Raw genomic sequence first — 24,542 nt, 5'->3', positions numbered from 1 at the left:
AGCATAACGGGAGATCTGGAGAAAATCTCAGAATAAAGCTTGAGAAGATCATAAATGATGTGGCGAGATGATTTCTACCATTCATCTTTCCAGAACCAACTTCACTGAGATTTCACTGAATCATATAAGGTTGAGCTCAGAAACGGCAATGAGAAGCAAACAAAGATGGAGTTATATATCAAAGAGAAAGCTGCAATACAAATATTGGGCGTGTTATAAAGCATGAAATTGGATACACACGTTTGTGGGCACTGCAGTAATAATGTACTGTTTAAATTATATCTAAGCTGTGTTAACCCAAATAAATGCTAATGCTGGGAAAATGGATTTCATGATAATGCGTGAGATGGCTTGCATGAACATTATTTCGAGCACCAACGTCGAGATAAAGTTATTGAAGAATTGGTGTTGGATGATCAGAAAGAGCTAATTAAAAACTTTGCTGTTAATGACCTTTTGGGAACTGTGACTGCAACTGTTTATTTGAGATTAAATTCCCTACAGTATGGACACAGGCCCTTCGGGCCAAAAAGTCCACATCAACTCTTCAAAGAGTAATCCACCGAGACTTGTTTCACTCTGATTAATGCACCTACCGCTATTGACGATTCAATATGGCCAATTCACTTAACCTGCACAACTTTGGACTGTGGGAGGGAAACGGAGTACCTGGAGGAAACCCACCCTGACACCGGGAGAATCTGCAAACTCCACACAGTCAACCGAGACTGGAATCAAATAGGGGTCCCTGTTGTTGTTCGGCAGCACTGCTCGACATTGAGCCACAGTGCTGCCTCTATTGGTTTTCTGATGTTTGTGTACACAACAGTTTTTGTTTTATTTGAAGTAACCATTATGAACCATTATGAATCATTCAAGCCATGAAGGTGTGAGGAGAAGTTCGGGACTGCAGATGTTGGACATCAAGGTCGAAGAATGTGCTGCTGGAAAATCACAGCTCGTCAGTCAGCATATTAGTGGCATGAGAATCGACGTTTCAGGCATTAGCTCTTCATCAGGAATGAGGCTTGTGGACCAAGGGAGGTGAGAGATAAATGGGAGGGGACGTGGCGGAGGAGGAAGCCTGGAAAGTGAGAGGTAAATGAATGAGGGGTGGAAAGTGATAGGTGATGAAGGGAGACAGAATGCCTTATCTACTGGATCCATTAAACCCAATGTAGTCTTCTCTACATTGGCGCCACAGGACGTCAACTTGTGGATCTATTTTGAGACCACCTCTGGTACAGCCACACTGGCCAACCTCAAAGACTTGTGGCTAAACACTTTAATTCCCCGTCTCACTCCACTAAGGATATGCAGGTCCTGGGCCTCCTCCATCGCCAAACCCAAACCACCTGAGTAATGGAGGACGAAAGCCTCATCGTCCCCCATGGGTCCCTTTAACCACAGTGGATCAATGTGGATTTCACCAGTTTCCCCATTTACCCAAATTCCGTCTTATCCCAGTCCAACATTCCAACTCATCACCACCATCTAGAATGTTCCTATTGTGTCCATTTTCCTTCCCACGTATGCACTCCACCCGCCTCTTCGATCTATCACTTTCACCCCCCACCCTACCCAATCTACCTATTAGATCAAAGGAAAAAGCTTAGAAAAATGGCAAGTATTGTAGTAAGCCACTAGATTCAGAGAAATATTGGAGTCAGCAATGGAGGACCAAGAAAGTAAGCAAAAAAATCAAAAAGAGAAAAAGCATGCAAACAAAAAAAAACATTAAAAATCTCTAAAGCTTCTAACAATGTATGAAGCAGAAATTAAAATAAGATCAAACGTCGAACAGTGAGTGTGCAGACAGGACAATTTATTGTAAAGAACAGAGACATTTCAGGGAAATGAAACAGACTCTTTGTGCCTGTCTTCATGGAAGAATATCCAGAAACTCTCCCAGAATTACCAACTGACCATGGGACTTGTGTAAGTAAAGTCTAAGATCATTCATGTCAGTGATAAGGTAGCATTTGAAAAGACAGCTGGATTGAATGTTGATAAGTCTGACAGACTAGATTTACTTCATCCAAACATTTCAGTGGAAGCAGCAATAATCATATTGATCGCACGGATTTTCACATTGTTTTCCGACACATTCCCGAAAGGCAGTTAACCATTAGGGATAAGGGATGGTTATAAATATCATCTGCCAATTTAAGTAGGGGTGAAGATGGAGAGTGGTGAAGTGCAGACCAGGTAACTTGTCATACGCAGTCGGGTGTCTGTTGGACTCAATTACAAAGTACATGCTACTAGATATATAGAAGATAATGGAAAAACTCGGGAGTGTGATAATGCATCGATGAAAGGAAACCCAGAAGTGGCGAACAATTTTTTGGAATAGTTTGAAAATGATTCTTGTAGACATCAACAATGTGGAACCAATTGACAACGTATCTTTCGATATTCAGGAGCATTTTTTTAAGAACTCACATACTAATATCACAACAAACGTTAAAGCGAGATGTATTGGACAGAACATATTCAAAAATCGGAAAATAAAAATTAGGTTTATATTCATATGAATTTAGCTGGAATGTATAAGATGTCGTGCGCCCGTTGCATAGCATGTTGCTGAGACAAAACTGAGAGTATTGTGTATTGCTGTGGAGTCTCCATCTAAAAAAAGAATATAATGAGTACAGAGGAACTGCAAAAGGCATTCTCCAGATTAATCCCTAAAATGGCAAGATTATTTGATTGGGAAACTCAGCCTGTGATGTCGAATTTCAGATCTTGAGAGGTGACAGTAGTGAACTTTAGAAACTTAGAAACATAGAGGGGACTGAATAACAGAGAAACATGGAGAACTGCAAACAGGCGAGATTAGGGAGGAGCCTATGAAATTCTACACGGACAACACGTAGACAGAACAATCAGTGAACAGTTATTTTCCATCAGAAATCCAGGAGGTAATCTGTGTGTGAAGCTGGAGAGCATTGAGAGATTGTGACATGAGAGCTTCACATCTGTTTTACTTGGAAGGAGGAGGAGGCAGCTACAGAATTCGAGAAGATGAATGGGGAAGCTCCTGAACAGATTTATCGTAAAATGCGAGTAGGAATTTGACGCTTTGGCTGGTAGAAAATTCAACTGATGTCCATTTCTGACTGAGTTGTATCGAAGGCTGCTGTTGGAGTCAAGAGAGGAAAGAACCTGAATGAAAAAATAAATTTGAATCTGACCATAGAGGAGGTGCCAGAGGGCTGGAGAACAGCTAATGCAATTCCACATCACAGTAAGGATTGTAGAGATAGACCAGGGAAACTATATACGAACGAGTATTAGATCACTCTTAGGGAAACTACTGGAGAAAATAGGGAAGGAGAAAATTGAACTCCGATCAGAGTCGCATGGTTTGATCAGGGATAATCATCATGACTTTGTCAGAAGGAAGTCACATCTAATTATGAGAAACAAAGCTCACGCACTGCAATACTTGCAGTCCGAGACAAGATCTGAATCAGTAGTGCCCTTTATTTCGCACTTGCAAGTGGGTGTGATCTCCACAAGGCAGGGACAAAACACACTGAATTTAACAAAACTCGATATTTATATAATTTGGTTCATTAGTTTGAGGAGGTCTCTTAATTAGTTTTGCAGCAAGGACATTGACAAAGCTCCACATGGGAAAGTGAAGAATAAAGTAAACTCTCATGGAATCAAGGATAACTTGCCAAGTTACAACGAAAATTGTCTCAGTGGCACCTCAGGAGACAGAGGATGGTGGAGAAGGCTGTTTGTGTGACTGGAGACCAGTGTCCCCTTGTGTACCACAGGGATCAGTGATGTGTCCCTTATTGTTTGTGGTATTCATAAATGGTGCAGATGTGAATGGGGTGGGGTTATTGATTGTATGAGGTGGCGGTTGTGGTAAGTAACTTTGTATTTGCCCGGTTGGTTGGTAGTGAGGAGGAAAGTCTTATGTTACAGGAAGATACAGATGGATTGGATCGATGGCAGATGGAATATAAACCTGATAAATATGAGGCGATGCAGTTTGGAAGAAGGAGCAGATAGGGGAGGACTCAATGAATGACAGCACACTAGGATTATCAGAGGGTGCTTCTCCACACATCCCTGAATGCGACTGGACAGGGTAATAGGTTTGTTAAGAATTGGACCTTGGGTGTAGCATTTATTAATCGGGGCGTAGATGAGAAGAGCCTATAGCGCTTCAATTAAGATATGACGGAATATTGCGTGTCGTTTTGGGAGCCACATTATAGGAAGGATGTGATGGTCCTGGAGATTGTGCAGAGGAGATTCACCAGGATGTTCCCTGGGATGGAGCATATTAGCTGTGGAGAGAGGCTGGATAAGCTCGGGTTCTTTAGTTTGAAGCAGAGAAGACTGAGGGGGATGTGACTCAGAAGGATAAGATGATGAGGGGCATGGACAAGTAGGATTGACAGCAGCTGTCCCTTTTAGTCAGAGGGTCAAGAACAAAGGAGAACACTTTTAAAGTGAAGGGTTTGAAGTTTAGTGAGAATTTAAAGGTTGCTTATTTTTCACCCAGAGGGCGTTGGGGTCAGGAATTTACTTCCTGAGAGGAGAGTTATCACGGGTACCCTCACAACCATTAAAAAGTGCTTGAACGAGCACTTGGAAGTGTCATAACATTCCCAGCTATGGGCCTGGTGTAGGAAAGTGGGACTAATATAGATCGTGCTCTATTTCTGACAGTACAGAATATATACTCCTGTGAGTGTATGGCTGCACAAGGTCAATAATTGAGCAGCCTTAGGCAGGAATTGATGGGTTTCTGAAGAGTATATTCACAAGGGTTATAAGAGTGAACTGTAATAACTTGATAAATAATGTCAATGTGAAAAATATGAGAAAACAAGTGCAGTTTCCCTACAGTTTGAAACCAGAGAATGGAGAATGTGGAACAGGGAAATGGCAGAACTATGAAGCCACTATTTCAGTTCTGTCTTCACAGAACTTTCAAACCATACAAGGAAAACCAATTCTGGTGTGGGAAGAAGATAGAGAACTTGGAACATAGAACATAGTAAGTAAATGGTTGAGGAGAAATTAATGGGGCTGAAGTAATGATCATAGAAAACATTAACATAGATTTATGAAATGGGAATTATTTTTGAGAAACAGACTGAGAGACAAATGAATGAGAAGCAATGGGTGTAAAACATTTGGATTTTCACAAAAATATTTTGGTGAAGCTCCAAGCCCAGTTTGCAAAATTAAATCTGAGTGGATTGGGCGAATATATGGACATATTTCTAGAGTGGGACAGCTGGCAGGAAACAGTGAATAGAAATAAACAGACCCGTCAAGCAACAGCCTGACAATGTCTGTAAGGTATGATTTTGTGAGTATGACTATGTCCCAGACACCCCATCAACTTCCTCTGACATCTCCTGTCTCACCAACAGGACAGACACAGCAGAAGTGACGGCACTCTGGGATACAGTTTTAATGGAATTGCTCTGGTAGTCCTCAACAGTGATTCTGTATCCCACGAAGTCTCATGGCGTTAGTTTACACGTGGGAAAGGAAACCTCCTGCTTATTACCATGTAGCAACCTCTCCCAACGGATGATTCAGTACTCCTCCATACTGGCCAACACTTGGAGGAAGCACTGAGGGTGGCAAAGGCATAAAATGTTCTCTGGGTTGGGTTTTCAATGTCCACTACCAAGAGTGACTCGGCAGCAGCATTACTAATCAAGCTGGTCGGGTCCTAAAGAATATAACTGCGAGTCTGGGTCTGTGGCAGCTGGTGAAGGAACCAGCAAGAGGAAAATATATACTTGACCACATCCTTACTAATCTGCCAGCTGCAGAAGAATCTGCCCATGACAGTATCGGTAAGTGTGATCATTGCAGAGTCATTGCAGAGACAAAGACACACCTTCACATTGAAAATAACCTTCATAATTTTGAGCTGCACTATCGCGGTGCTAAATACGACAGACTTAAACAGATCTAGCAGCTCAAGTCTGTGTTTCCATAAGGTGCTGTGGGTCAGCAATAGCAGCAGAATTGTACTCCAGCTCAACCTCATGGCCTGGCATACCCCCCTCACTACAGTTGCCATCAAGCCAGAGGATCAACTTTGGTTCAATTGAGTATGCAGGAAGGCAGAAGCAGCACCAGGTATACCTGAAAATGAGGTGTCACCCTGGTGAAGCCACCAGCCAGGACTACTCACGTGCCAATTGGCATAAGCAGTAACTGATAGACAGAGCTAAATGATCCACAACCAACGGTTCAGACCTAAGTTCTGCAGTCTTTCCACTTCTAGTTGAGAATAGTTATGGAGAATTAAACACGTCATTGGAGGAGGAGATTCTACAAGTATCCCCATCCTTAATGATGGAATAGACCAGCACTTCAGTGCATAGGATAAAGTTAATGAAATCGCAACAATCTTCAGTCAGAAATGCTGAGTGGATGATCCATCTCGGCGTCCTTCAGTGGTCCACAGCAAATCAGTTACTAGTCATCAGCCAATTTGATTCACTCCACGGGATATCCAGAAACGGTTGGAGACATTGGATACTCCATAGGAGACACATGCTGACAACATTCTGGTAATAGTACCGAAAACCTGCTCGGTAGAACTTGTCACTGCCCTAGCTAAGTTGTTTCAATACCGTTACAACGACAACATTTCCCCGATTAAGTGGAAAATTACCCAAGTATATCCTATACATAAAAAGAAGGACAAATCCAATTCGGTCAATTACCATCCCATCAGTCTACTCTCGATCATCAGTAAAGTGATGGAAGGAGTCAGTACTTTCAAGCAGCACCTGCTCAGCAAATAACCTGATCAATGACGACCAGTTTGGGCTCCACGAGAGTCACTCAGCTGCTGATTTCATTACCTTGATTCAAGCATGGACAAAACAGCTGAATCCCAGAGGTGGAATGAGAGTGATAGCACTTAAAAACAAGGCAGCCTCCGACCAAGTGTGGTATCAAGGCACCTTAGCAAAACTGGAATCAATGGGTATCGGGGCAAACACCCCGCTGGTTAGAATCATACCTGACACGTAGGAAGATGCTTATGGTTGATAAAAGTGAGCCTAGGCCCAAACATCTTCAGGGTTGCTTCATCAATGACCTTCCCTCTATTATAAGGTCAGCAGTGGGGATGTTCGCCAATGATTACACCATGTTCAGCAACATTTCTGGCTCCTCAGATACTGAAACAATCCATGTCCAAATGTGGCAAGATCTGGAGAGTATCCAGGTTGACAAGTGGCAAGTAATATTCAGGCCACACAAATGCCAGACCATGACCATCACCACTAAAATACAATCTAACCACTGCCCCTTGACATTCAATGATATCACCATCACTGAATCCACAGTGGGCTGCTGCGGTTCAACAAGGCAGCTCACCAACACCTTAACAAGAAGCATCAGGGACAATAAATGCTGGCCCAGCCAGTCACACCCAGATTCACGACATAAATGAATTGAAAAGCAACATTTCTTTTCAAAGAGAAAGGTTGCTGAAGTATCACAGGGATCGATGCTCGGGTCCCAACTGTTCACAATGTCCATTGAACATTTGCTTGCGGGAATCAAATACAATATATCCCAGCCTGCTGACAGAAATAAAAGGATGTTGGATTGTGAGTAGGTGAGGAGGTTGTAAAAAAGCTTCAAGGTGACTAAGACAAGTCGACTGAATGGGCAAATACGTGGCAGATGGAGAGCATTGTGGGTAGTGGTGACGGTGTGCCTTTGGTGGGAACAATAGATTGGAATCCTATCGTTTGAAAAAAGTATGTTTGAAACATGTTGATCTACTAAGGGACGTATGCTCCTTTTTGTTGTTTCCTTCTGAGCAACCCTCCGAGGTCCCTGCAGCACAGTGAGGTCTGAACCCAGAAGTGAATACTGGGAATGGAATTGGCACGCTCCGCGGTGTACATAGGCCCATCAGGTGGGGAGCTATAACATTGCAAAGGATCTGGATCTCCCTGTACACCAGTCACTAAAAGTGAGTTTGCAGGAACAGAAAGCAGTTGGGAATATCAATGATGTGCTGACCTTCATTTCAGGGTGATTTGAATCCAGGAGTAAGAGTGTCTTACTGCAGCTGTATTGGGCTTTGGTGAGACCCCATCTCGAACATTTTAGAGTATTGTGTGGAGCTTTGGTCTCCGTACCTAATAAAAAGCAAACCTGACATTGAGGGAAGCAGCGATGGATAACCAGATTGATCTCTGGGATGACAGGCTTGTTGTGGGAGCAGAGTTTGGGGCAACTGGGCTTATATTCTATTGGGTTTAGGAAAAGGGTAGAGATCTCAGTGAGATATATCACACTCTGACAGGGCGAGGCAGATTTAAAGCAGTGATGATGATTCCCCAGGCTGTGGTGTCTAAAACAAGGGGCCACAGTATTAGATACAGACAGGTCATTCTGCATTGAGATGCCAATAAATGTCTAACCTCAGAGACTGGTGAACAGGGGGAATGCATTCGAACGTGGAAGCCATGACGCTGAATATAAATAAGGATATAGAGACAGTAAAGGGATGGTGGGAGAGCAGGAGAACAATGTGGAAATAAAAGGCAAGCCATCATTATAATGAACTGGGTAGCAAACTCGATGGACCAAAGGGACTACCGCACATGCTAATTTATAGCTTCCCAAGGTTACTCACATTAACGGGTATATTCATTGTTTGGGATAAGTGCATTGTGGAGATGTTTGAAAATGAACGACAATGAGAAGGCTCAATGTGTCCTTTCCCGATGTTTCTGTGCAGTCTGTGGGAAAGCTCTGGAAATGTTGTCAGAAGCTCTCAGATGTTAGGAAGGAGGACTCCACAGGATCAACAGGACTGTGTTTCTTATGACCTTTTCCGATACCGGCTGGGGCTAGCAGTTCTGTCCAGGTTTATTCTTTAAGATCTCGAAGCAGTTTGATGCAATAGAGTGTCTTTCTTGGACGATTCAGAGACCATTGAAGAGTTTACAACATGTCTGTGCGTCTGGAGTCACGTTTAGGCCAGACCAGGAAAGCACGGGAAACTCACTTCCTGAAACTACATTGGGGAACGAAATTGGTGTTTACAATCGGCATTGTTTCAAGGTCACTGTTACTGACACCAGATTTTGCATCTTAATATTTTATCAATTGCTTTAAACTTCCACCAGCTGCCAGAGCATTATCCTGGTTTGGATTAGTCATCCAGTGACATTTCCACAACAACACCATCTCCACATGGGGACCTGTCTGAAACCACACTGAGCAGGGGATTTCTGTGCTGCTTGACAGCTCTGTCTAAATAACCCCCGCCAATGTGACTATCGTGATTGGAGTGAGAGGGTGGTAAATGGTCAGAGTGTAATTATTCTCCGCTTAAGAGACCTGACATAGCTCAGTAATTTTGCACGTTGCCAGGTAGATGTTAGAGTTGGAGCTGGAATGAAGCAGCTTCTCCACGGACCGGCTTGTTGTGCAGCACAAGTCTTCTGTCCTATTGCAGGAATGGGGTCAGAGCCCATTGTCTTTGCCGTATATACTGTGTTCAGCTGATCCTTCATGTCACGTGCAGTGAATCGAATTGGTTGAAGACTGGCAAAACTAATTCTGTGGGCATCATGGCGAAGGGTGAGGTGGATCATCAACTCAACACTTCTGGCTGAGAATGATGCACATACTACATCCTTGTGTTTTACACTGGTTAGATTAGATTAGATTACTTACAGTGTGGAAACAGGCCCTTCGGCCCAACAAGTCCACACCGACCCGCCGAAGCGCAACCCACCCATACCCCTACAGTGCTAACCACTGTGCCACCGTGCTGCCCCAGGGTACAGGGTGTTCTGGCGAACATGTCAGGGTAGTTCTGTTATGTAGTATGGGGATATTTAAGGAATCCTCTCCTCCAATCATTTGTTTAATCGTCCATCACCATTTATGAATGATTGTGGCAGGACTGCAGAGCGTCGATCAGATCTGTTGGTCAAGTGTGGTAGCTTTAATGCGTTAGCATCACGTTTAGGTTCACATGGTTCTGACCCTGACATGTTCACCCACAGTCATTACTGAAACACATGTCGTGTTAATGGTAATGACAGACTGAGGAGATTATCCCTCGGCAAAAATGTTCCAGGTTGTGGTTGAATGCTGTTCTGCTTCTCCTGTTGCTGTATCTATAGCACTACATAAATACGCAGTTTTGAGCTGCAATATCTGCAATGTAATTCTGCTGCCTATCCCTTGGTTCACATCGAGACCCATTCACCCATCAGCCCTGTACTCAGTGACCTACTCTGGTTTCTGATGTGGTAACACTTCAATTTTCATACTCTCATTCTGCTGCAGGTCTTTCCCCTGGTCATGCTTCCAATCTGACACATTCTGCCAAACCAATTCACTAATTTTAATTCAATTGTTTAATGATACTGAATTCTATTTTCCTTGAGTAAGAGCATCTTTGGTGTTTAAAATGAAAGTCTTTCCCTCTGTTTCTCTCCCTGACCATGATTGAGAGCTCTGTAGCATCAGTGAAGCCAACCTGATGTAGTTTCAGAGCCAATGAATTATCTGGATTCCCAATCATCTTCGCCACATTGTATGTTTCCTCTTTTGGTTTGATGCCTTATCACTCATGGCTGCCTTGTCCACCCATGAGTATGTTTCATCACCTTTTGGATGAATTTTATTACCTTCCGAATTATCCACAGAAACTTCTGCCATTGCTGCTCCATAGATTTTCCTGCTCGGCTGCCCTTCCAATTGACTGTGGCCAGCTGCTCCCACATGCCATTGTAGTTACATTGCTCAATTGTAATCACATTACATCAAGAAGAGAGCAATAGATATCAAACAAAAGAAGGAGTTTCGAGAGAAGGGATGTGAAGAACAATTGCTAAATTTCTTATCTAGATAAAAAGAGACAACTAGAGAGAAGATATAGATGAGAAAATGTGAAAAATGAGAAAACGTGATTATTGAAAGGATTAGATGTATACCCCTCAATGTTTTGGCAATGTCTGTGTGCTGTGGTCCCTTGTATAGTGCATGTACAAGAGAGCAATGTGTTCAAATGCTGGGTCTGATGGCAGAAATTTTATCTCCAATGGTATGACAGACACTAACTTTGGAAAGAACCCAGCAGGCCAATATATTGAATTCCCGGTAGAAAGGGAATTAACTGAAATAAGTTGGGATACCCGAAGCAAGAATTTATAACACGCATCCTGATAATAAAGAGAGATTAGAGAATTCAAGAAAAGGAGGGAACATGGAGAGAAGGAGAACATATCACTTTAGATGAGGATCAAATAATGTTTTACTGTTTTATAAATTTTATACATCATGTACATCATTTTTCGTTGATTGTGTCTCTCATTTAGAAAGTGTTGTGCACATATGAAAAATGTTACTTATCTACACGCACGCATTGATTAAACTGTGTATATAACATTATTTTTCCGCCAATGAAATTGTCCTGTTGTCGTGTTTACCAGGATACATTATCACCAACTGGCCACCAAACGGCACGACCCATTATCACTATGTTCCATACATACAGACAAACATGGACACCGCTTTGATTGGGTCAGCACACACACATACTAAGACACACAAGGACTTTCTTAGAGGAATAGCATTCTTACCAGAAGTCCATCAGTAAACACGTCAATTTATATCCTATCTACCTTCTCCTGTAAGGCAAAAGTACTGGAAATGACATCACCCACCTTAAAAAACCATGACCTATAATTCGAGAGATGGGACATACCACCAGTGCTTCAGCGGAGACTCTCATTGATGATATCACCTCGTCAAGGTGTCGAAACATCTAAAAACAAACCTTCAAGCACAACGAGCTAAATTGTTATTTTACTTTTATTAGTGGAATTTGGGAGTTCTCATGTTTTAACAGATTATGATGTGTGATGAGCTTTTCTGGGTGTGTGGTTTTAATTAACAGAAGGATTCGACATCGATGTCATAACAGTTTGGGGCCTTGCCGTATGGGATTTGGACAGATTTGGGATGCAAAAGGTCCCAGCAGATTCCAACACGTGGCAATTAGTGACCTAGATCTTCAGTTAAAATCGGTGGGAATATTCGTTTAATTTTGTTTACCTGTGGTTGGTTAAATTATAAGTGAGAGAAATGGATTTTAACATTACTAAAGATGTTGCCAAATTTGCCAAGGAAGTTTAGAAAGACACCAGGACATTTTTTTTAGAATTAGCAAATAGGTTGGAATTGGGTTTGACCAGGGACAAAAGGAAATCTGAAATTGTAATGGAGTTGAACAAGCACTTTGGTGTGTCAGAGAAACAGACAAGTGCCGTAGAGTTAGAAAAAAATCTTAAATTGCAAATATGGCAACTGAAGTTAGAAGATAAAGAAAGAGATGGGAACAGAGAGAGAAGATAGAGAAAGAGAGGATAAAGAAAGAGAGAGAGAATTTGTAATTCAGAACTTGGGAATTAGACTAGAAAGTTAAATTAACAGGATGGAGATGAAGGGAGAACGTAGAAATATATGTAACTATATTAATACTTTACCATATTTCGGTGAAAGAAAAATCAAAACCTCTTTCATGTTGTTTGAAAAAATGGCTCGGTAGATGGCGTGTCCAGTGAACTTGTGGATACTGCGAGTTCAGACTAAGCTGCTGCGCATATTTAGTGAGGTATGAGCAGCGCTGTCAGATGACGGCTCAAGAGATTATGCAGATGTGAATCTAACTATTTTGAGTAGTTATTCATTGGTACTAGAAGAATATAGACAGAAGTTCAGAAAAATAGAGAGAGAACCAGGTCAGGCTTATGTTGAGTTTGGAAGAATTAAACATAGTCATTTTGATAGATGGTTGCGGGCCATAAAAATGGATAATACCTGAGAGGCTCAAAAGGAGATTATTCTGCTGAGGAGTTTCAAAACTTACTTCCAGAGATGGTAAGAATTCATGTAAATGAACATAATGTTCAAGAAGTGAGAAGCGCGACAGAAATGGCAGGTAAATATACATTGATGCATGAGATGCAATTTAGCTTCTGGGAGGATTTTCATCCTGTAAAGCATAGAAATTGAGGCAAGGGGAGATCCTACACTGCAAAACATAGAGTAAAACACACTAGCAATAGTTTACCACAGGTGAAAAATAAGCTCAAGCGGGTTGAAAGGTGGTGAAAGCCTCAGGTGTTCTCACTAAAAGGGAGTGGAACACATAGAATTACAGTGCCAATGGTTGAAGAAGGGCACTGCGAAAAGGTGTTTTCACTGCAGAAAGCTGGGACACACAGTGCTGGGCATTGCAGGAAGGCACTATGGGAAAAGATGTGGTAAAAGAGGTTAAGCCAATGGCATTAGTGAAACTGGTAAAGAAGACCCCAAGACTCCAATCAGGTGCAGGAGAGTGCGCAGCCTAGGTATAGTGCCTGGTCTCTATAAAGAATTCGCTGCTGTGATAAAGTTTACTCAGAAGGTGGAGTGTGGGGGAGGAAAATAAATTATAATTTTGTGAGATACGGGATCTGCTCAGTCTGCAATGGTTGAGAAGTGAGGCACAGAAAGAGCACAACAGACAGGCAGCATCCTAAGAGCAGGACAGTCGAAATATCAGGTTTCAACCCATCGTCAGTAATGTGGCGGGCGGAAAAGGGGGCTGAAAGATGAATCGCAGGGTAGGAGCTGGGCTGGTGAGAGGGTCACTGGGATGGCGATAGGAAGATGTAGTTGGTAGTGAGAGCTACATGTCGGAGGGGGGGTGGAGTGGATAGGTGGACAATTAAGACAGTTCAAGAGGGCAGTGCGAAGTTGAACGGTTGGAACTGTGATGAGGTTTGGGGAGAATAGATTTGGAAATTGGTAAAGTTGATGTTGATGCTGTATGATTTGAGGGTTCCAGCTGTCCTATCTATTTCACACTCCTCGCCCACCGATCACCCCACCTGCATCTACTTATCGCCTTCCAAGCTCCCATCCATCCATCTCCAGCCCCACCCTCCTATTTATTTCTTAGCCCACTTGCCCCTACCTTCCCCCCGCTTTCCTGATGAAGGATTGATGCCTGAAACGTCAAATCTCCTACCTCTCGAACGCTGCCTGACCTACTGTGTTTTTCCAGCCCCGAACTTTTCAATTCTGATCTCCAGCATAAGCAGTCCTCACTTTCTCTCGGCCTCTAATAGTAAGAAATGGAAGTATTTACTCACTTTCTGACATGTTATTCAAGAGCGTGATAATTTGTGGAATGGAGACTGAAATTAAGCATTCCCTTGTGTAACATCAAGTTGGAGTGCCAAATCAAGATTGGGAAAGGAACAGTGAGAGTAAGTGACAGGGTGTCCGTTCCAGGAAAACAGTTTGTTCTTGTAGTTGGGATCCAAGATGGGCGAGGCACCCTTGTGGTGGAGAAGCCAATGTCAGACTAGGAAACTGTGGAGTTAAAAGAAAAATACTCAGGCTTTTTTCCAGACAGTGCAGTAACAAGATCCCACTGTCATAATTTACAGCAGTAAGTCAGAAAAACGAAAGACAGAGACAAAGGAGTTGATGTTGAGCTACCTGACACAATTGTTGGATGTAACGGTGCAGGAAAAACCTGAACAGGCAGAGGTCATGCAGCAGTGTTTAGATCCAAAGCGCTCATGGACTTACAACAGATAAGCACACACAAGCAAAAAAAAGGAATTTAAATATATTGTCGAACGTTATTCACTTAAAGATAGAATTCTAAAAATAAAATGGAGACCACGACAGGTTAGTGCAGAAGGGAAATGGGCTGAGGTGCACCAGACTGTGTTACTGGTAACATATAGTGTTATGGGTAGCGTATGAACTAACTGCAGGTGGTCACCTAGGAGTGCGGGAGACTCAGGCTAAGGTACAGAAGCACTTCTAGTGGCCTGTAATGCACAAGGACATGGTTAATTTTTGTTGCACATGGCAAACATCCCAAATGGTAGGTAAGTCTCAGGCAGTAATAAAACCAACACATTTGTCGCCAATTCCTGCATTCGAAGAACATTTCACTGAGGTTCTGATGAATCGTGGAGCTCCCCTTTCTAAAGTAAAAGTGGAAACCAATATTTTCTGACCATAATGGATGTGTCTACCACATTGCCAGAGGCAATTCCTTTACATTGTTAAGGCAAGAAGGGAGGTGGAGGGGTTGGTAGCTTTCTTTACTCGCTGTGGGCTAAGCAGTGAGATTCAGTCTCATTTTACCGCTCAGCTGTTTAAGGAAGTCATGGTTAGCTTAGGCATATAGCACTTCAAATCAAGTGAATCCCAGGGAGCCTTGGGAAGTTAGCATCAGACGCTGAAGGCCATGTTAACAGCGTACTGTCAGGATTACCCGAATGATTGGGATAATGGTGTCCCATTAAATTGTTTGCCATCGGAGATATCCTAAATAAATCAACTCAGTTTACTTTTTTGAGTTAATATTCATACGTGAAGTGAGAGGTCATTTGAAATTAATTAAATATAAAGCGACAAGACAGAGGTCAGCGATCTCACAGTTGGATTGTGTATGTGAGGTGAGGAAGAGAATAGACTGAGTAGATGAGTTAGCTAAAAAGCACCTGAAGAGGAAGCAGCCTCGAGTGAAGCAGGTGCCAGATAAAAACTCTGAAACTTTCACTATTTCCCGTGGGGATGACGTATTAGTATTGCCACCAGTGGTAGGAAATTCCTTCAAAGCCAGGCTTACTGGCCCCTTTCAAATTAAAAACAAAATGTTGAGTCAGTTAAACTATCTGATAAAGATATCAGATATTACAAAACGTTATCGAGTATGACATGTGAATGAATAATGCACCATCCACATTTGGCACTCAGGAACAGAGTTATGGCCAGATTAACAAATTGTGCAGTTGTCTGTATGATGTAGTGATCTTTACAAAGAGACTGAAAGCTCACATATTACAGTTAGAAGAACATGTTGAACGATTACAAGCAGCAATTTGGTAATAAACATTTTAAAGAAAACTGAATTCGCGAAGGCAGAGGTGACATCCTTGGGACATTACATTGAACATGGGAGGTTGACCCCATGGAACAGAAAGACGAAGGGCTTGGAGGAATTTCCACGACCATAATCGAAGATAGGGGAGCATCAAGTTTTTGGAACTGAGTGGATTCTATCACACGTTTGTTGCAAACTTCTTTAGCGTATTGGCGCCACTGATGGATCTATTAAAGAAGAACACAGAAATGTGGTGGACAGAACAATGCCAGGAGGCATTTGAGAATTTTAAAGTAGGACTAATTATCGCACCAGTTTTAGCTACGCCAAATATTTTGAAACCCTTTGAAAATTGTGTTTGATGCTAGGGATATAGTGGTCGGAGATGTATTGAAACAGTAAGGCGATGATGGAATTGAATGGCCAATTGGCTACTTGTCAAAAAAAAACCTCAATATCCACCAGAAAAAAAATACAAAATTTCCATTAATGAAAAAAATGATTAAGTTTCTCACTGGCCTGACAATATTTTAATGTTTATATGACAAACAAATTGTCGGAGTTGATTGTGGATAACGACAAACCTCTTGCATCTTTTGGAATATTTAAAGACCAGAATATGAGACTATTTCATTTGAGTCTTATCTTACCGACTTTAAATTTACAAAATGTACATGCTGTGGGACCAACAATGTGATAGCAGATGTGTTATCGCAGATTTAAAGTAAAATGTTTAGATAACATTTGACTTATTGCAGTGTTATGTATGTGTGCAGGATTAATATGTATGGTATCGCTGAGATTAATAATCTTATAATTCATAATAATGGGACTAAGAATTAGAGGAAAAGAAATGAAGCCATCTTTTTATTCTGCTGCTTCATAATTTTTTTTTACTAAAGGTGGGGAGGTGTTATGAAGCCGAAATTTTGTCTGGTCAGTCTAAGATAGAACGGGTTTTGCTGAATAGAAAGCACCGCCAAAGATGTCAATTAAAGGTCAGCCTGTTCCACATGTCACCATTAGCTGGGAAATAGATACCTGAGTTTTGGTTGCCGTTTTGACAACAATTAAAATACAACCAAAGAGTTTAAATAACGCTCAGGATAACAGAAGCCAACGGAATTTGAATATTATTGTTTGGAAACCTGGAAAGCAATCACATTATGAGAATTATTATATCATGGGAAGTATATAAACCCAGCATTTTGAAATTAGAGGGAGAGCCTCTGCCACCCAACAGCAGAGTAACTGCTGGAGCAGGGGTGCTAACTGGTCATCTCAAACACTTGCTATCAAAGATACATGTCCATGTAAAAGCTACTTGCAATAAAAAAGCATGACCTTGTGAGATCAGCAGCTGGAGGTGTGAACACAGCGGGGAACATGGAGACTGTGTGGCCTTGTGATTGTAATGTTTAATATGTGGGTTGTTGGACTCGCATATTTTACAGAGTTGGAGTCAGATATTAAGTAATTAAGAAAAGAGGGGCTTGTATTTGTGAATAGTTGTTGTTTAGTGTTCACTACTAAAGTTAAGAAACTAACTTGTTATTTTTTGTTTAAATGGTGGAATGTAGGAGATCTGTGTCACTCATATTTTAACAGATTACGAGTTGAGGTGAGGTTTTCTGGATGTTTGATTTTAATTCACTCCACCTTGTAACAGTCCATCCACGCTAACCCCATTTCCCTGCAGTTGGCCCATATCCTTCCAGTCCGTTCCTATCCACATATCTATCCAAATGCTCTTGAAATGTTGTTAATGTACCGCCCTCAATCACATCTATTGGCAGCTCAACTACGTACCATCTTCTGGGTAGAGAAGTTATTCCTCAGGTTCCCTTTTATTCCTTCCCCTTTAACCTTAAACTGATCCCATCTAATCCTTGATTCTCTACATCTTTGAAAAAAGACTTAGAGCATTAATCCTATCCATACCCCTCGTGATCTTATACAGCTCTACATGTTCTGCCTCAGTCTCCTACACTCTAAAGAATAGGGCTTAGCTTTCCAAGCTCTCCCTATAACTCAGACCATTAGGGCCTGCCAACTTCCTTGCGAATTTCTTCTGCACTCTTTCTAATTTAATAGCATCATCCGTATAGCAAGGTGACAAAACAGAACACAATACTCCAAGTGCGGCCTTACCAAAGTCCTGTGTACCTGCAACATAAATTCCCAACTTCTATACTCAATATCCTGCCTGATTAAGGTCAATATGCCAAAAGCCTTCTTCACTACCCTGTTTACCCATGACTCCATTCTCAGAGATCCATGCACCTGAACACCAAGGTTTCTCTGCCCACTGCACCCCTTAAAGCCCTCCCATTCACCATGAAACCCCTACCTTGATTTGAGTTTCCAAAATGCAAGACCTCACACTTCTATATTAAATTCCATTTGCCATTTTTTCGGCCCACTTCCCCACCTGATTATGGTCCTGCTGCAATTTCTGATAAACGTCCTCACTGACCATGCTCCCACTTATTTTGGTGTCATCTGCAAACCCACTGGTCATACCTTGTACATTCTCAACCAAATCATAGATAACAAACAGCAATGGACCCAGCCTAAAGTCTGACAAGCATTCTTCCACTAAACCCTTTGCTTTCTACCATTATTCCAACTGTGTATACAATTGGCCAGTTCCCCCACCATTCCAAGTAATGTAACCTTCCTGAGCAGCCTGCCATGTGGAAACTTTTCAAAGGCCTCACTGAAATCCATAGAGACGACATGTACCGCTCTGTTCTCATCAAACTTCCTGGTCACTTCATCAAATGACTCTAACAAATTTGGGAAGCATGATCTCCCACTCACAAGTCTATGTTGACTGCTCCGAATCAAACCCTGTATAAGTAATGGGTTCAGTCAATGGTATGCTGTCCTTCATTGTAAGATAATTAGAGTACATAAGTAAAGCCATCTTCCTGCAGTTGTAGAGCCTTGCTGAGAGATCATCAGGGGCACTCTGTAAAGATTTGATCACCTTTGTAAGGAATGACCACAGACACGGATGATGGTAACATGAGAATGGAGTGAATAAGCTGAGTGTCTAATCTGTAGAGCTGGGAGAGATGAAGAAATGGTGGTGCTGAAACAAGACGAGTGGCAGCGATCACTTATTTCCAAAAGAGACATTGATAGGGTGAGAAATTCCAGACTTCATCCAGGATTAATTAATTTGAGTTATTGCCACGTGTACCTCAGTACAGGGAAACACTTTATGGGTAGTGGAGGAAGGTCATAGTAACGATGGACAGGCAGATCATAGGGTGGAAATAGACTTGGACAGAGTACGTCATACAGGTTACACTGAACAGGACATGATCTAGGCAAGATTAACATGAACAAGCTCAGCATTATTTGAGCTTAAGGAGTCCATTCATCAGTCTAACGTGACTTTCCTAATACTTTACAAGCCTAAATTAACTCTCCCCACCGTATTGTGCAGTCTGCGTGTGAACCCGTACTGAACATTATGTTGTTCACAATCCCCAACAGCAGCCACAATACCTTCCATCTGAAAGAGGTAGCCTTTCCTACCAGCTTCCGTCCTACATAGAGAACACCAGGCTATCTTCTCGGAGATGAAAGATGCCTACTTGAGACTTCACACAAGACATATGTCTTCCCTCCTCACCGCGAGAAAACTACGTTAAAATCCCACGTGTGTGTCATGAGCGATGGAGCCACGAGGAACAACGTGGAGGAGTCTGACTGTATACCCTCTGCTCCACTTGTTCATCATGTTAGAGCATCGATTAGGAGACAGTGGTGACTGCCGATGCTGGAGATCAGAGTAGAGAATGGATTGCTGGAAAAGCACAGCACGTCAGGCAGCATCTGGGAAGCAAGAGAACTGATGTTTCTGGCATAAGCCATTCATCAGGAATCAGCATCAATTATCTCAAATTGTCCCTTTGTGAGTGCGTTGAGGGGGAAAGACCTCTTCCTGTTCCTGTATAAATGGCTCAAGGGGCTGAATGGCTTCCTCTTCTTCCTGTGTAATTGACTCAAGAGGCTGAATGGTCTCATTCCATTGCTGTATCAGTGACTCAACGGACTGACTGGCTTCTTCCTCGTCCAATTGGACAGAGCCAAGGGCCTGATTGGATTACCCCTGGTTTCTGTTTAACGGCTCGTTGAGCTGACAATTGTGGTGCCTCTGTAGCTTTAAAAGGTTATTTTGTCCTGGATTCTTTTAAGAGAGAGATTGAATGATCGTTACCAAGCTGGCTCCTTCAGACCTCTTGAATAAACAGCTAGAGAGGCCTTGGGTTTATTTGAAAGCAGCCTGAATTGATGTGGCCAGCTCTCACAGATTAGGATCTCAGGGTTTTGCTTTCTCAGTAACATTTGAAACTACTGGGGTCTAAACAGAGTTGGAAGCTTCAGTGCATGTCTCCTGGCTGCTACTCGCTCTGAATTTTCTCATGATGCTGTTTATAATTCCTGGATTAGAGAAATGTTTGTGACATTCTGTGTCTGAATATTTCTTTTTGCCAGGGGCTGTGTTTATGCGATTTTCCGATATTGGAACAGTTCATTGGTAATAGTTCCTAGATCCATTATTCTGATAACTTGGTCAATAGAATTACGTTATTCTAAATTCCCCTTTCTTCGCGTTCATTTTATCTCCGTGTTTAAATAAATGGTGTTTTGCTTCACACCGAGTAGTTTGACAATTCACATTGCAACTGGAACAGATAGTTTGCATTTCCTGGAAAATACGAAAACATTAGAGTTTAGACTACCGCCTTCAAATATTTTCGAGGCGCTCTGGTGTGGTCCATCACACTAGACTCCTTCTCTTCCTAAGTAATAGGCTGGAGACACTGAATGGGCTGTCCCTGTTCTTCTCCAATAATGTCAATCGACTGAATGGCTTCTTCATATTCCTGTGAAAACAGCGTGAGGTGCTGAATGAACTCTTGTTTTACTGTTGCAATGTGCAGTATCAGGCAGTGCTGTTAGATGAATGTTGCAGACACGTTAACAGCACATGCCTGAGTGGTGTCCGGGTATTGCTGCACATGGACACAGACCAGTTGAGGAGCTGACGGGGGACAAAATGTTCTGAATATTGTGGAATATTCAGTGACCATCCCCACTTCTGATCTTATGGTGTGGAGGCCAGGGCCAGGGAAAAAAATGATGAAGTAGCTGAAGATGCTTGTGAAGAGGAAGCTATCCTGAGGATCTCCCACAGAAGTGACCCAGGACAGAGATGATGAACATCTTCCTTTGTGCCATGTTTGATTCCAAACACTGGAGAGAGTACTCTGATTCCCATTATGTCCGGTTTTGTTAAGCTCCTTGATGTCATCAGAAGTCAACTATTGCCTTGATACTATGACCAGTCATTTTTAGCTGAAACCTTGTAACAGCCTCTTTTGTTCATATCAAGAGGCCACGGTATTGGAGCAGCAAGTGTTTTCTTTAAACAGGTGGTATTGAATGTCGTTTATTCTTCTCAAGGGTGTTCGGGGCGCTAGATGTTTGGAAGTGTTTGAAGAGGAGGTCGTTGGATATTGACCTGCCAGAGAGTTGAGGGCGATGAAGAATTGGGTATGAAAAGGATTTGAGACCAAGAGCAGATCAGCCATGATCTTAGTGGAGGGCAAGGCAGGCTGGGGGAGTGAACGATCTGCCCCTGTTTTTGATGTTCTCACCTTGTGTTATTGGAAAGTTCGTGGGTGTTATTTTCATGAATGTGCAATTACTGAATATTGCGGCCAGGAGACCAGAGGATTTTGTGAGCCATCTTTGGATGAGCTATACTGGTTGTTTTCACAGTGAATCTGGGTCTATAACATGATCAACAAATGAAACACAAGTTGCAGAGACGAGAATTTCTGTAAAGAGAGATGAGGGGCCTCTTTCATACCCAGCCTGGATTTTTCAATTGCGTTTCCCAAATCATTTCAAAGCATGTGACAACCTTGAAGGGCTGAATGGTCTCCTCTACTTCTGTGCATTCGGTTATAGAAGTAGCCTCCAATTATTTCTGTCTAGCAGGTTTGAGGGCCTGAATGGAATACAGAAACATGGGACTGAGGAACAGGAGTGGGTCATTAGATACCTTGACCCTCTCCACCAGGCAATAAGATTGTGCCTGATCAGGTTGTGGTCTCAGCCCCACTTTCCTGTCTGTGTCCAATTATCTGCGACTCACCTCCCTATCAAATAATTAGCTAACACAGCTTTGAGTCCATGTGAACACAGGGGCACAATAAAACTTCCAGTGAAGAAAATTTCCACTTGAAAGGTCTTTTAAAAAGTTGTCATCATCCCTCTTGTAGAATCAGAGAGTTATGAAGAACGGAACCAGACCCATTAGTCCAATCTGTTCACTCCGATCAGATATCAAATCTGATTTCTTTCCAGTTGCCAGCATTTGGCCAATATTCCTCCTGTGATTGTACCCGCCTTTACCAATTCCACTGACAGCAATTTCTGTGCACACAACACTCTCTGGGTGAAACAGTTATTTTCAGGACCCTTCTAATTCATTCGCCCTCTCGCCTTCAACCTCTGCCCTCTTATGGTTTTGTTCTGGACTCCGCTATCCTGGGATCAGAACGTGGCTTTTCAGAATACACATCCCCCTGATGATTTTAAAAACCTCTATAATGTCACCCCTCAGCCTCTGACACTCCAGGAGAAAGCACCTCAACCTAATCAACCTCTCCCCACAGCTCAACCTCCAGTCCTGGATCATCCGTGTAAATCTTTTCTGCAGCCAACCGAGTTGTACGCAGTACTCTTAAAGTGGCCTCACAAACATTTGGGGGAGTTGGATTTGGCTGAATTCTCTTTGCGTTAGGCAGTGAGAAGATTCCAGTGAATTCTGGTCAGGTATCATCCAAAGGGTAGCACGGTGGTTAGCACTGCTGCCTCACAGTACTGGGGACTTGGGTTCAATTCCAACCTTGGGTGACTGTGTGGAGTTTGCAAATTCTTTCCTTGACTGTGTGAGCTTCTATTGGGTGCTCCAGTTTCCTACCATAGATGCAACATGCCACCACAACTCCTATACTCAATGCTCTGACTGATTAAGGCACATATGCCTAGCGTGTTCTGCACCACTCTGTCTACCTGCTCCTCCACTTTCAAGGAACAATGTACCTGCAGCCCGAGGTCCCTTTGTTTCACAACACTCCCCTGGATCTTACCATTAAGTGTATAATGGCTGCCCTGATTTACCTTCCCAAAATAAAACCTCGTATTTATCTAAATTATACGTCACCTCTCACGCTTTGCCCCTTTGTACAATCTAATTGTGGTCTCGTAGTACTCCGAGAAAATCTACTACACTAAATTTCTGATGTCATCTGTAAACTTACAAACTATGGACACAATGTCCACATACAAATCCTTGATATAAATGATGAAATGCAGTGATCTCAGCACTGATTCTTACAGCACACTGCTGCTCACAAGCCTCCAATCTGAAAAATACCTCCCTTCCTTCAAGTCAATTGTTACTAGCTTCCCCTGTATCCCAAGTGACTGAACTTTACTAATCCGTCTACCAATCAGTATGTCATACACACCTTGCTGAAATCCATATAGACAATATCTATCACACTGCCTTCATCAATCTTTGTCACCTCTTCAAAAAACTCAACCAAATTAATAAGACATGATTTCCCATGCAGAAAACCCCGTTGACGACTCTGATCAGCCCTTGCCTTCCCAAATATATGTCAATGCTGTCCCTCAGAATCCCCTCCAACAACTTACCCTCCACTGACATCAGGCTAATTGGTCTATAGTTCCCCGACTTTTTGGGTCACTGTTTCCTTTCTAGTCCCACTTCTGCACTGCTCACAACAAATGTTAAATGTAACCAGGTCGGTGATATGGCCGATGATATCCGTCTGAGACTGGGTCAGGCTCAATTTTTGCAGCAAGTCAGGCTAGTTTCTTTAATCTGTTCAAATAGCACGTTTATGATCCAGAGCAATGTTACTCAAACTATGGTGGAATGATGAATGGAAGTGTTTGGATATTGCAAATATATGATAGATATTTCCCTGTTTAAAACACACACACATACACACACACAGATAAACAAACTCTCTGCAATATTAACTTGACAGAACTTTGTCCAGTTATTATTGCAATTCATGACAAAAGTAAAAAGTGAGCTTGTCCAAAACGTTATTCTGCTTCTGAAGACATTGTACTCACATAGCTGCTAGCAATCAGATTTCATCCTGGGATAGTTGGATTTGGCTAAATTCCCTTTGCTTTAGACAGTGAGGAGATTCCACTGCATTCTGGTCAAAGATCACCCAAAGTGTTGCAGGTGTTTAACACTGCTGCCTCACAGCGCCAGGGACTTGGGTTCGATGCCAGCCTTGGGTGACTGTCTATGTGGAGTTTGCACATTCTCCCCTGGTCTGTGTGAGCTTCTAAATGGGTGATCCAGTTTCCTACCACAGCTCAAACTGTGTAGGTTAGGTGGATTGGTCATGTTAAATTGTCTGTAGTGTTCAGGGATTTCCAGGTTAGGTGCATTACTCATGGATAAATATAAGGGAATGGGTTGGGAAGATTGGTAAGGCCTTGGTGGGCCGAA

This window comes from Hemiscyllium ocellatum, chromosome 46 (genome assembly GCF_020745735.1).
Source record: "Hemiscyllium ocellatum isolate sHemOce1 chromosome 46, sHemOce1.pat.X.cur, whole genome shotgun sequence".
In the NCBI taxonomy this organism is placed as follows: Eukaryota; Metazoa; Chordata; class Chondrichthyes; order Orectolobiformes; family Hemiscylliidae; genus Hemiscyllium; species Hemiscyllium ocellatum.
The sequence above is the reverse complement of the archived record's forward strand: the minus strand, read 5'-3'. Positions refer to the sequence as shown.